Here is a 15,488-nt window from a genome sequence, read left to right as displayed (position 1 = left end):
AATATCAATATGAGATTCTAGTTTTCAAACAAATTATTTGCTGTTGGAAGCTTGTTCAAAATGAGGTAACTTCAATAATCCACATCAGTATTGCTCAACCCTTCTAATGCTATGACACTTTAATACAGTTCTTCATGTTTTGGTGATCCCCTACCATAAAATTTTTTCTGTTGTTTCTTCACAACTGTAATTTTGATACTTTTATGAATAGATATTTAAATACCTTATATGTGTTATATCTGATATGTGGACCCTGTGAAAGCCTCATTTGATCTCCCAAGGAGGTCAAGACCCATGAGTTGAGAACTGCTACTCTATAGGGATAAGATGGCCAAAATTTCTCAGCTTAGAAATCTCCTGTATTTTCTATTTCCATCCATTTGCATGCAAAATTCAAGAAGTCATTGTTTTTTACCGCTGAGTAGTACTCTAATGTGTATATATTCCACACTTTCTTCATCCATTTTTCCATTGAAGGACATCTAGGTTGTTTCCAGGTTCTGGCTATTATAAATAATGCTGCTATGAACATAGTTGAACAAATGCTTTTGTAATATGATAGGGCATCTCTTGGGTATATTCCCAAGAGTGGTATTGCTGGGTCCTGGGGTAGGTTGATCCCGAATTTCCTGAGAAACCGCCATACTTATTTCCAAAGTGGTTGGACAAGTTTGCATTCCCACCAGCAATGGGTGAGGGTATCCCTTCCTCCACAACCTCTCCAGCAAAGGTTATCACTGGTGTTTTTGACTTTAGCCATTCTGACAGGTGTAAGATGATATCTCAAAGTTGTTTTGATTTGCATTTCCCTGATCGCTAAGGAGGTTGAGCATGACCTTAAGTGTCTTTTGGCCATTTGAACTTCTTCTGTTGAGAATTCTCTGTTCAGTTCAGTGCCCCATTTTTTAATTGGGTTAATTAGCATTTTAAAGTCTATTTTCTTGAGTTCTTTATATATTTTGGAGATCAGACCTTTGTCTGTTGCGGGGTTGGTGAAGATTTTCTCCCAGTCAGTGGGTTGCCTTTTTGTCTTAGTAACAGTGTCTTTTGCTTTACAGAAGCTTCTCAGTTTCAGGAGGTCCCATTTATTCAATGTTGCCCTTAATGTCTGTGCTGCTGGGGTTTTACATAGGAGGCGATCTCCTGTGCCCATATGTTGTAGCGTACTTCCCACTTTCTCTTCTATCACACTATCGTGAGTGAGGTGTCCCAGACCCAAAAAGATGTACTCACTCATAATTGGTTTCTAGCCATAAATAAAGGACATTGAGTCTATAATTTGTGATCCTAAAGAAGCTAAATAAGAAGGCAAACCCAAAGAAAAACATATAGTTGTCCTCCTGGATATGGGAAGTAGTCAAGATTGCAGGGCAAAAAATTGGTATCTTAGGGGTGGGTGGGATGGGGTAAGGGGAGATGGGGAGAGAAAAGTGAGAAGGGGAGGATGGGTGGAACTTGGGGAATTGGGATGGTAGGGATAAAGGAAGGATGAATATGGGAGCAGGGAAGCATATATCTTAATTAAGGGAGCCATCTTAGGGTTGGCAAGAGACTCAAACCTAGAGGGGCTCCCAGGTGCCCAGGGGGATGTCCCCAGTTAGTTCCTTGGGTGGCTGAGGATAAGGAAGCTGAAATGGCCCTATCCTATAGCCATACTGATGAATATCTTACATATCACCATAGAACCTTCATCTGGCGATGGATGGAAATAGAGACAGAGACCCACATTGGAGCCCTGGAATGAGCTCCCAAGGTCCCAATGAGGAGCAGAAGGAGGGAGAACATGAGCAAGGAAGTCAGGACTGGGAGGGGTACACCCACCCACTGAGAGGGAGGGACTGATCTATTGGGCGCTCACCAAGGCCAGCTGGACTGGAACTGAAAAAGCATGGGATAAAACCGGACTCTCTGAACATGGCAGACAATGAGGGCTGATGAGAAGCCAAGGGCAATGGCACTGGGTTTTGATCCTACTTCATGTTCTGACTGTGTGGGAGCCTAGCCAGTTTGGATGCTCACCTTCCTAGACCTAGATGGAGGGGGAAGGACCTTGGACTTTCCACAGTGTAGGGAACCCTGACTGCTCTTTGGACTGGAGAGGGAGGGGGAAAGGAGTGGGGGGAGGGGGGAAGAGTAGGAGGAGGGGGAGGGAAATGGGAGGCTGGGAGGAGCCAGAAATTTTTTTTCAATAAAAAATAAAATTAAAAAAAAGAAATCTCCTGTACTCTCTATGACACTGCTCCTAACATATATGCTTTAAAATTTTATTATTTCCCTGTAATAAATTCAAAGTATAACACATCACTGACTTCCCTACATCATACTGGTGAATCTTCAAACCTAAGGTTGCTTGTGGAAAATATCATATTTTTCCTTATTTTTGTTTATCTTCTTTACTTTCTAACTGTATAATTTCCTCAAATTTTTGTATAACCAGTACCCACACACTTTTTGGATTGTCCTGACTGGAGCAACAGGGAATGAAGAACTGATAGACCCACAGAGAGGAAATCTGGGATTGGGTAGAAATATTAATTATGATAGCATTGCATTGACAGCCCCAATACACTACACATGTATTATATACACTGAACAAAGGTGCCACGAAAGCTAATATTGGGTTGGGGTGTTGTGTCTTGTAGGTGAACAGTTTCAGAATGCAGTCCTCTAGGAGAAGGACACTATGAAGTTTAATATTTTATGCACTCTCTGCCAATATTCATATTGGGACCTGAGGATGTCCTGCCATTCCCCTGAGCCTGATCCAAGGAATGCATCACCATTCCTATTGGTATGCAATATTGGAATTCTTCACAGGGCTGTCCTGATATTAGGAATGCTCATTCATGTAGAATTATTGGCCTCTACTTACCAGATAGCTTCACAATGGCATTCTATAGATGTTCAAAAGTTATTAATTCTTAACAAATGTGTAATAGGAATATGTAATTCTGAACTTTTTTGAGCACAGCTTTTCATGGATTTGAAAGCAAAAAAAAAATCACAGAAACATTCATATCAATCACTCTTATGAACATAGTTGTAAAAATTCCACAACAAATTGAGATCAAATTGAATCTATTAAAAAAAGAATTAAATATCATACATAAGTTAAATTTATGGGAGATGAAATGATGACTCTGTAGTTGTAGTTTATTTTCATCTTTTGGTTCTTTGAGGGCTGTTTGCTTTTGGGAGGCCCACCGTCCATCTCCCAAATAAATCGCACACTTGGAGACTTATTCTTTCCTATAAATCCCTGATATTAGTTTGGCTAAATTCTAAACAGCTTTGCTTAACTTCTCCTGTGTACCTTCTTCCTCTGAGCTTTTACCTTTCTCTATTTCTATATACCTTTTTCTTTCCTTCTCATTCTGTATCTGGCTTGTACCTGGATGTTTGGCCCCTTTTTGTCTCTCTTCTTGATCTTGCATCTTTTTCTCTTTTTCTCCTTCTATTTATTCTCTCTGCTTGACAGCACCACCTATCCTTTATCCTGCTGTTCAGCTCTTTCTTTAGCTAATCAGGTGTTTCAGACAGGCAAAATAATTGCTTCATAGAGTTAAACAAATGCAACATAAAGGGATGCAGCAAATCTTTGCATAATTAAATGTTCTACAGCAAAACAAATGTAACACATCTTAAAATAATGTTCCACAAAATAACTCTGCATATGGAAATGAACTAATAAAACAGGATTTAAAAACAATATTCACAATTATTTTTCAAATTTAGAAAACTTTTTAATGACAAAACACTAACCAAATTAGGAAGAAGAAAACCTCCAAGTAACATCATAGTTAGCTGATAGACTACATATTTCTCCCTAAGGGGAAAAAAGCAAAACAAAGGAGCAAAAAAACAAACAAAAACACTACAAATATGTTCAATTCTTCCACCCCTACTCAATTTAAGTACTACTTTTAGTCATGGAAGATAAAAACACAATATAACATATTAAGATCAGAAAAAAAATACTATTTCTCTTAACAGAGTTAGGAAAATCATATGAAAGTCACTAAAAGTTTCATGAGCTTAGTTCAACTACAAGATATAAGATTACTATACAAAATAATTTACAATCTTATATAATATCAATTTAAAACCCTGAAAATTAAAATATGGAAACAATTCAATTCACATTAGCAACAAAACTAACACATTGTGTGAGTTTTAGAGCCCTGAAGCTTTAAGGTTATCCTGACTTATTGGGAAGCAAGGTTATACTTAGAGCAACAATAGGACAGCTCTGGAGGGGTAGGGCCACAACAGGACAGCTGTGCAGGGGTTGAGCCACAAGAGAACAGCTCTGGAGGAGTAGAAATTAAATAGGACAGTTTTGGAGTGGTAGAGCCTCATTAGGACAGCTCTAAAGGCTGAAGCAACAATAAGATAGCTCTGGAAGCTGGAGCTGCAATAGGATATCTCAGCCCTGAAGAAGAAAGTGTCATGACTTAACAGGAAGGCAGGCTACCTGAAGTTGAGGTATAGTGGAGGATGTTCTCCCCACAGGATATAGAAATCCTGTTTCTCCCCTGGAGAGATGCTACAGATGAGTTCTGCTCAGATGTTCCACTAAGAGAACACCCTAGCATGGCTATCAGGCTATCAACTTTTTCTTCCCAGGCCCAAGGTGATACTTTTGCTAACTTTCTTGTAAAGGGGAAACCCCTACAGAAATGTAACAATATCCTCCAGCTCCAGTAAAAAGTTGTTACTTTTCTGCTCAGCCTCATTCAGTTCCACTAAGGGAATTCCTCAACAATGTTTTTCAGCTCAGTCACCTAAGGGACAGCCCAGCCGGATTCTTCTATTTTGCCCCAGTGAATAAATATTGACACCCAAGTCTATTTTGAGAAAGAGATTTATTTGGGAAGGAGGAGTTCAGGAGAGTTACTGCCTCAGGCAAAAGGCAAAAGGCAGCCTCCTGCTGAACAGACAGAAAGGCTTATATATGGCTCCTTAGGGGTATAGTTTTTCCAAGGAAAAGAAGGATTGACCTACTCAGGGATTGGTTAGTTGGTCAGGAACAGAGATGGCTCTGATTTCATGTCCAAACTTTGTTTCTTTCACTGGTACTTCGATGGCAGAAGTCACAAAATAATCCCACACTAGTTCAGAATTATGAATAATAAAGGATTATTTATTTATGGGAGACTTACAGATCACTGTCCTAGATAACAGTCCTCTGCACTAAAAGGGAACAGGAACAGAGTCTAGCAGCTGGAAGCAAAAGCAAGAAAAAAGAGAGCAAGCACATGCTTTACAGCTGCTTTTATAGTATAAGAGATCATGCCCAAGTGGACTGGTATCTTAAAGGCTATTGGCTAAAGGAGTGGAAGGAGCTCCCACAGCAAGCCATTTTAGACTTTTTACTCTAATCTTAGGACAAGGATATATTTCTTTCACTAGCTCTGATTCTATGGACAAAATGTGTTTCTTTGGTACTGGTTTCAGGGCTTGTGTCTTTGGTCCTGGGTTCAGGGATAAATATGTTTATTTTTCTGACTCAGGTCTCAGATCCAGGGTATATTTCTTTCACTGGTTCTGGGATCAGAGTCAGGGTGTTCAGTGATTGGTTGGTTTCCTGTTCCAATTGACCCTTTTTACCCTACACTCTTAGATAATATCAATTTTAAAACATGAAAATTAACTTATAGAAACAATTTAATTCACATTAGCAACAAAACAATACAAATTAAGAAAAGTACAAAATTAATATGATGAAAACTATGAAATATTACTGACATAAATCAGGAAAGACCTAAACAAAAGAAAAACTATCCTATGTTCCTGGTTGAGAAGAATAAACATTGCTATGGTGACAATACTTAACCAAACTGTTCTACTGTTTTAAAATATCAAATTTTATTGCCAGCTGACTTCTTCAGAGAAACATAAATGCCAAACTTAAGATCATTATTTATAGTTATGTTGTGTTTTAACAAATAACCTTGCCTGAAAATCAGAGTTCAAAGCAGTCACACTAATCAGCCATAAAGGGCAGGCAGTGGCCTTCTTGATTATATCTTTATATCTTGTATCTTAAGAAATAATAAAGTCAATTCTGTATATTTTTGTATAAATTCAGTGGCTTCAATATGAAAAACAACTTTTTCTGCATATTGTGAATCAGTAACACTGTTGAGATGTTCTTTAAAATCCCTTTGTACCATGAGACTAGCATATAATTCTTAATTTTGCCACAATCATAAGGGCTTTGAATAACTTTATTTAAAGTTTCTGATTTGTAACCTGCCTTTCCTGATTCATTTGCACCAGTATAGAATGTAGGTTCTTCAGATATTGGTATTTCCTGTATAATGCAATGAAGGATACATTTTGTTCTTTTTATAAGTTGAATTCTCTTGCTTTTTGGATAGCTGTTGTTAATATATCCTCAAAAATTACTACAAGATCTTTGCCTGTGTTGATTTTCTTACCATAATTTTTCAATTTCATGAATATTGAAAGGTACTATAATTGCTACTGGATCTATTCCTGTTAATTGATGAAGTCTCACTTTTCCTTTTAGAATTAACTCAGGGATGTTTTCCAAATAAGGTCTTAATTTTATACTAGATTTATGTGCTAAAAAGATCCATAATAAAATAATATCTTCCTTCTGCATTAAAATTCCTATAGGGGAATGCTTGAAGGGGAATATGACCAGAAAGCAGGAAAGATTTGTATCCACTCAACCCAATCCACATGTGCCTTCTATAATTCTTTACAATAAAAGCCAATTATCTCTCAGCTATTTTTGCTAATTTTATAGGATAATTTAAGCCCCTTTTACCATTTATTTTATTTTTTTTTAAATCATGTAATTTGTACCTATACCATAAATAGGAATTATATTCAAGCAATCATTGGAATTCATTTAGAGACTCTAATCAATCTCTCCTAATTTGCACCTTTTGGGGTCTAATTTTTGTGTACTTATTTTATAACCTAAATAATAATTAGAATCTTCCCTTTGTAGTTTTGGAGGAGCAATTTCTTCTCCTCAACAAGGCAAATTTTTCTTTACTTCTTCAAACATTTTCTAAAGAATCTACATTTTAATCAGCTAGTAAAATGTCATCTAAAAATGCTAAACTCTTGATTGAAGAAATTACTTAAATATTTCCAATAGCTGCCATAAAAATATTAGCACAGGGTATGGCTTCTTAATGTTCCCTGTGGGAAAACCTTCCATTTATATCTCTTTACAGCCTGAGAATTATTACAAGAAGGCTCTGTGAATACAATTTTTTCTGCCTTTTTCTTGTAAATGTACAGTAAATAAACAACCTTTTAAATCAATAAATATAAGAGGCCATCTGTTAGGCTATAAGTAAGGCAAAGAAATGCAAGAGTATAGTGAGTCCATTGGCTGAATCATCTTATTAATAGCTCTTAGATGTTACTATACTCAAATTTCTAAATTTCTTTTTAACAATAAATACAGGAGCATTCCAAGGACTAGTTAATTCTTCAGTATGCTGAGTATCAAGTTGTGACTATGTCATTTGTTCTAAAGCCTTTAATTTCTCAATCAATAAATCCATTGGTTAGCCCATACAGGTTGGTCTATCAACCATTTTAAATGTAAGGATATTGGTGCCTTTGAAATATCAACAGCGGTTGTACTCTGTTCTTGTAAAACCTGAATGATAAATGACTGTTCTTTATAATATTTTTTCCAGAGATATATGTTAAATTATGTTTTTTCTAAGATTAGTAAGATTAATCTAACTATTCCTTTGCTGAACAAATAAAATTCCCTTGAATTCATTTCTATGTTAGCCATATATGGCTTTAGTCATCTCTATCCTTCTGGCCCTATGCTTTTGACCCATATTGTGGTCTGCTTGTTGTGAGATAAAGTTCTAATCCCTAAAAATTGAACAATTACCTTTTAAGAGCCAATTTGGATACCAAGATTCTGATGAAATTATTCTTTCATATGCACCTGTATCTAGCAGACCCTCAGTGACAATGCCATATTTTTTGTATTTTTAATTTTTGTCTTTGTTCATTTATAGTAGTTTGCCAAAATACTTGCTTTATGATTTCTCCTGAGCTTTTTGTTCTATCTTCTGTTACTACTCTATTATCCAGAGCACTATGGTTTCTCACAATAGGTATTAGGTTCTTTAATTGTTCTGGGAATAAGTCTCTTCTATGATGCCAGGGAATGACTGAATCAGATTTGGCATGGAAGCCAATACCTTCTGCATAACCAAGAAGGGAGAGGCATTCTGAATGAATTATGCTTAGAAAAACCATTGTTTCTAGAAATACTATCCCTTTTAAGGTGACCTTCTCTACTACAATTAAAATATTTGACATTTTGATTTTTCTTCAAAGCTCTAGAAATCACATCTCCTATCTATGTATGATAATGAACTTGAAATTCTGTATTAATTTTATCTCAGATCCATTACTCCAAAGGTGCTAACCTTGCCTTTATAGCATAATTATCTTTCTGCATTGAGAAATATCATTTTCAAAATTATTATTGGTCTAGCTTCTGAATTTGGTATCATTCTATCTGTACCTGATATTATTCTTTGTAGGAAATTCATGAAGTTTTCTCTTAAGTCCTGCATATCTTTAGTAAAAGATTCAAACTTTTCTACTTTTTCAATTATTTCCCTAGCATTAAAAGCTGCTGCATAGCATAAAGCCAAGATGTGACAATCATATAGTTTGCCTTTCTACTGTGTCATAATTTCCTATTAAAGAATTAGATCTTGGGAGATATCCAAACCTCTAGCTTTACTCTGTAGTTCAATACTCTTAGCATCTTCTCTGAACCAACTACTCAATTTCAATTGAGGTCCAGGCTCTAAAAAAGCTTGAACCAAGTCTATCCAGTTATTAGGCATAATTCTAATACAAACTGATCACAGCTTTAACATTTGCTGCACAAAAGGTGAATGCATGCCTTATGGGACTAGTGCTTCTTTGAATACCCTTTATTCTAACATTGGCGTAGGAGTCCATTCAGTTCTTACCCTATTATTTGGCAATTCCTATGTGGCTACTGGTCATATTAAGGTTGGTATTTTGAAAACCTTAGGTTGTTCCTCTCTATTTTTATAATGCAATACTGAAATTGGTTCTCTATTAAATTTCTCTGTCTGTATTTGAATATCTCCATGATCTGTTTTATTAAGCTTTACTGAGGCATGTATCTTAGCACTCAAATTAAGCAACTTTTTAGTGATACAACAAAAAAGATAATGCTTATAGTATTTAAGATAAACAACATAAATTTCACCTAACTTAGTTATGATTTCTTTTAATCTTTCCATTTTCAAACTGTCCAGTGTATAATAAGACATAGTCCCAAATCTTTACAATGTAATGCTGTTTCCAACTTTTGGATATGAGAAAAACTCTCTTTTAGCTAATTTGTCCCTTTACGAATTCCCTGTTGTCTTACAAATCTGCCACAATGTTGATGAAGATGTGATGGTTATTGCTGCTGTATAGAACAGTAAAAGCCTGACTGAATTTAAATGTAATTACTAAGTTTGGCAGCATCACAAGAAGTGGATTCCAGGAAAACATGCTAGAAGAGATGAAAAAAATATAGATGTTAGGGCAATGATTATGGCCACATTCTAAGCAGTAACTGTAAGGTTTCAAGCAAATGTCTTTTACATAAATTTATACCTCAAATATTAGACACCATCTGTAGAATGAATCCTAAAACTCAGAGACAGATATTGGGTTTCAAGTTGTAGATCAAAAAAGCAAAATATCCAGTCACTGGCTATTAACTCTTCCTCAGACCAAAATAGGTGATCCTGCATCCTTTAATACTAAGACTGAGATTGAAAGCATGCAAATTCCTGTTCCATATGACCTTGTATTACTCTATAGTGCTGGGATTAAAGACATGCACCACTACCACTGGCCTCTATGGCTAACTAGTGTAACAACTGAGATTAAAACTGTGTGCCATAACTGCCTGACTTATATGGTTCACTAGTGTGGCTGTTTTGCATTCTAATTCTCAGGTAAATTATATTTATTAAAATACATACAAAATATCACTAGAAATATAAACAAAATAAGTAACCAACTGCAAAGAAAAAATAAGTCTCTCTCTCTCTCTCTCTCTCTCTCTCTATATATATATATATATATATATATATATATATATATATGAATGTTTGTAGATAAAAATGAACAGTATTATTTTCAGGACAATGTTTATGACAAAACACAGTCCAAAAGTGGATTCATGTGAGATTTCTGATGACTTCTAAAAAATTCCTAGAAACCAAGACAAGACCTGGGTGACAACAGTTTCTTCAAAAATACAGAATTTTTCATGGATTATGCTTTTATGCCCTTCTCAGGTATAACATATAAGAAATGAGTTTACTTAAGATTATTAATTACAACTGGCTATTGTTATTTGTTTATATGCCTTTATGGAAGGTTTCATTTTTTGCTGCATGTGGCTGAGGTGGAGTTTACATATCCTGAACACCTGCTCCCAAATATCTAATACAGTCTGTTAATATTAATTATAAATGATCAGCCAATAGCTTAGGCTTGTAAATGCCTAACTCTTTCATTATAATTACATTATATTTATTAACCATGATTTTTACATGGCTCATGGCCTGTTAACTTATTTTCTGCACATCCTGCATCCTCAGCAGTTGACTAGCATCTCCTCTGACTCTGGCTTTTTCATCACATCAAGTTATGGGATTCTGCTCTGTATGCTGTTTATATGTTTTATTACCATTGGTTAATAAAGAAGCTGTTTTAGTCAATGGCTTATCAGAGTAAAGCCAGGCAGGAAATCCAAACAGAGATATACAGAGAGAATAGGCAGAGTCAGAGAGGTGCCATATAGCTGTCGAAAAAAAAAAACAGATTCCAGAACCTTACCTGGTAAGCAACACCCTTGTTGTAATACACAGATAACACAAATGGGTTAATTCAAGATGTAAGAGATAGCTAGAATTATGCCTGTGTCTTTGGCCAAAAATTACTGTAATTAATATAGTTTCTGTGTTATTATTCTGGTCAGCAAGGCCAGGAAATATAAGAGAATTCTCTGTTTACATAATGATGCCCAACATGGGCCAATTACCTCCATTTAAAACTTGAGAGAGCTTGGGAAGGAATTCTACACACAAAGGAACAGAGCAAAGCTTCTTGATATCAGCATTTTCTCATGTGGGCTCTGTTTGCTAGAGGTAAGCAGAGATGTGATTCCTTTAAGAGAAGGCTACCTAACTCAGTTATATCAACAAAAACTGTATAGCTCTTTTAAGAGTCATATTCCTGGTTTGTGCTGGCAGAACAAATAGCTCTGGCTCTTTTTGGAGGTCCTGCACTTAAATGGAGTTTGGGAACAGAGTGCTACAAGTTGATTAATAGAGACATATACCCACTGAACCTTGGGAGCTGGTTAGTAAGCATGGCTCACAGAGGCAGAGAACATACATCTGTCATGTTGGATGTAGCGAAATAAACAGGCAGGGCTGTGGAGTTGGTCCTAGCCATGCCCACTTAGCATTTAAGGAAAAGGCACTCCTGGTCAGAAAATGATAACAGATGCACAATAATACAGTTTGAGATGAAAAAGACCTATTAATGAGCCACAGTTTTGGATAAATGTACATGGACTTGAAAGAAAGAGAGAGAGAAAGAGAAAGAGAGAGGGAAGAAAGAGTACAGAAAGTCATAGATTAAGGAAGATAATTCTTTAAAAATAATAGAGTTAAAAAGTCACATGAAGATGAAAAATACACAAAGAATCTGGATTATGTAAATTAGTGTTTTTTCTTTAAATTTTTTGTCTATGAATAAACTAACTACAAAGAGAAATTTCATTGTACAGGCTGCTAAGTTAAACCAACTATGTATTTTAAAGATACCTTGACTTCAAAATTTTGGTCCAAAGTTATGTTTCTTTGGAAAAGAGGCCCTGTTCTTGTTTTCACACAGGATGAGAACCTTCCCAGATAACGTGATTTTATGTAACAAGACCCCTGAAAGGTCTCTGTGAACCCTAAAACTACTTTGTTCAACAAATATCAAGATGGAGTTTGGAGAAAACGATGCCCAAATTCCCAAAATGATATAGAGATGGATACTTTGCATTGTTGTGGATCTTAGGCTATTGATATAGATTTAAGGTTGATATTGTTACACAACTTATATGTATTTCTGCTGTCTAAGGTCTTGTGTTTGTGTAGCTCATTTAAAAATGTAATGTGTAATGAAGAAATATAAATTAACAGACAATCATTTTAATAGTCAAACTTGTAGTCATGTTAGTTAGCTTTTCTAAATATACCAAGATACATTTCTGTTAGATAGATAATCTTTAACACTTCAAAGACATACAAAATATGACATTTAAAATGTTTTAGAGACTTAGATTTTTCTTGACAGTGAGACATTTTTTTTTTCTGGCAGCACTAATCAACTTCAAGAGGATGATGGACATCAAAAAGGCTCCTTTTGGGGTTTATTAGTCATTTGGGCAAGAGACTGCTTTAGTCTGAACTTCTTGATGGTATGCTGTACAGATTAGACATGCATGACCCATAGAAAATTGACTGCTGAACTTGCCTAAATAAGGTAAGACAGTAATTCAGGGTTCTTGCTTCATGAAAGAGTCTGTCAGCCACTCTGCAGGGCACAGAAGAAAGCAATTGATGAAATCTGCCAATAGAGCTTAAACAGTGTTTCAAATTTCCTGCTCCATGGAAAAATCTAGTGGATACTATGGGTCTGTAGGCTGAAGATGGATGCCTCAAAATGACACAAGAACTTTGGGAGACTGTCCAGGCAATGATGTATCTCTGTCAATTCTAGAGTTTTGGAAGATGTTTAAAATGCATTTCCTGTTTTCTTAGGTAATATTACATCCTTATGTGGTCTTTGATAGAATTGAAGTCTAGATAGTTATAGTGATAGTTTAACTCAGTTATGATAAAAGATAAAGTAGATATAAATATTATAACTGCAATTCTTGCTTGATAACTGTTTTGCTATGTCATTTTACTACTTTAAATTTAAAACTTCTTTTCTTTAGACAGAAAAGGGGAGATAATGTGTGAGTCCCCCTTGTATGTTGTAAATATGTTTTATTGCCATTAATTAGTAAATAAGCTCTTTTGGTCAATGGTTTAGTACAGTAAAATCAGGTGGAAAATCCAAATGGAGATCTATAGATATAGTAGGTATAGTCAGAGAGATGTTATTTAGCTGTAGAAGGAGACAGATGCCAGAAACTTACCCAGTAAGAAACAGCCTAGTGGCAATATACAAAATAATAGAAATGGGTTAATTCAAGATGTAAGAACTAGCTAGAAATATGCAGGAGTCATTGGCCAAACAGTGTTATAATTAATATAGTTTCCTTATGATTATTCAGGTCTTGGTTCAGGAAACATAAGAGCAGTCTCAATTAGCAACATCATTTTCAGTTTGGATTTCTTCTGGAACTTTATCCTTTTCAGCAATTTACCAGAAACCTTCTTTCTTAGGCCAACCATAGTGACATATATTCTCACAGCATACTGAAAGACTATTCCACAGCATGTGGCTTGTCCACCACATAAGGCTTGCCCTTGTGGTAGTACTCTTTACTTGTGTCATTCATTTTACACCCCCCCCCAGATTATAATTCTTTTACACACTGAATAAAGATGACTACTGAAAGAGACTTTAGTAAACCTCATTTACTGGTTCCATTCTCTCAGTTTCCACTCCCTCTAGAGTGATAAACATGGATGAGACTAGGAAAACATGGTACTTATGGTAAGGTATATTTGTGACTTATTATTTTTTTATCATTGGGGTATTACCTGAATGATGGAAAATGCACCATGAGTATGTAGTAGTGGTGGCTATGAAAAGGCATCACATTCCATAATACAGGTAGTTGTTGGCCTTCACGGGGGTGCTATGAACAAAACCCAGGGCCTCTGGAAGAATAGCACTCTTATTAATTACTAAGCCATTTTTTTAGTTCCTAACTAAATTTTTAAAGTGAGGTAGAGATCTTAAAACTCAGGCTAGTCATGACTAAACACATCTATGAATATATTAAATGGCTTTTAACTCTATACTTATAGAGTTAATTATAAAACATGTCATTTTTATCTCAAAAAAGTGCTAGACTAATTAGCAGAACACTGTCATACTGGACACTAAATAGCTCCTTAAATTCTGATAAAATAAAAAGTTGTGTGATGATATCAGGTCAATCAAGGCATACGTCCTTTGACATTCTGTCAAATATGGCTATTAAAGTTTGACAATATTGTATCACAATAAGATTGATTTTTTTCTCTTATATTATATTTCATTGGGGGTAGGAGGCAAAGGTAGGGGTCAGATATGAAAGGATTGGGAAATGGATGGGAGGGAGATATAAAACACAAAGAATAGATTTTAAAAATTTGAGAAAAGTAGAACACTTTATTTTGACACATATTTTCAGAGCTCTCATTTTATATTTTTGTCCTGTAACTTTGAGACCAAACGTATAAACAAAATGGCGGCAGAGAAAAGCTGCTTAACTTGTAGCTGCAAGTGTAGTGATATATTTTTCTTAAGTGTGCATTTTGCATTCAAAGAGACTAATCTTTTGCTTGAAGTTGTGGGCAAGTTAATATTATCCCTTGATATTATTTAAGATAGTACTGATCTTACTATTCTATTGTATAATCAGCCTATTTATGTTTAACCTAATTTTAAGAAAAAAAAAACCATAGCCATCCTTACCATGCCTGTAATTTCTTATGTAAACAACTTTTACTACAGAAGTTTAATGCAGACTAGTATTTCTTGCCATTTTGATTTCAAATATGTAGTGTATTTCTGTGTATGTCTCTTTGTGTGCATGTGTGTGTGTGAATGTGTGTGTGTGTGTGTGAAAAAGAGAGACAATATTCGTAAGTGAAGTTAAAACACCTGCAAAAGCAATTGTATCCTGTATTGTGTCCTCAGATCCACAACTTGTTTATACTGGTTTTAGGGCTGATTTTATCTAAAATCTCACCAAAGTAAGTTTCTCTGTGTGATTCAAGGAAGCACAGTTACACGGATCTGGATAACTAGTTAAATTTAGTCTATCTAGAGTACATAATTGAAGCTGATTAAAGTGGTTAAAATAATAGGCCCAGTGACTATGCTTCAAATTTTCCCAGTCAGAAGTTTGTGTCTGAGCCTATAGTTCACAAGCCTAGAGAAGCCAAATAAGAAGGTGAAACATATATAGATCCTCCTGGAAATTGGAAACAAACAAGATTGTCAAGCAAAAGTTGGGAGCATGGGGGTGGGGGTAGGGGGGGAGGTGGGGATGGAGGACAGGGAGAGGGGGAGAGAGAATGGAGAAAGGAAAAACTGGAGAGAGCTTGGGGGAGTGGGAGGGTGGAGATGGAGGAAGGCCAGATATAGGAGCAGGGAAGAAGATGTCTACATTAAGGGAGCCATTTTAGGGTTGACAA

Source organism: Chionomys nivalis, chromosome X (genome assembly GCF_950005125.1).
Source record: "Chionomys nivalis chromosome X, mChiNiv1.1, whole genome shotgun sequence".
Lineage (NCBI taxonomy): Eukaryota > Metazoa > Chordata > Mammalia > Rodentia > Cricetidae > Chionomys > Chionomys nivalis.
Note: the sequence above shows the minus strand (reverse complement) of the source record.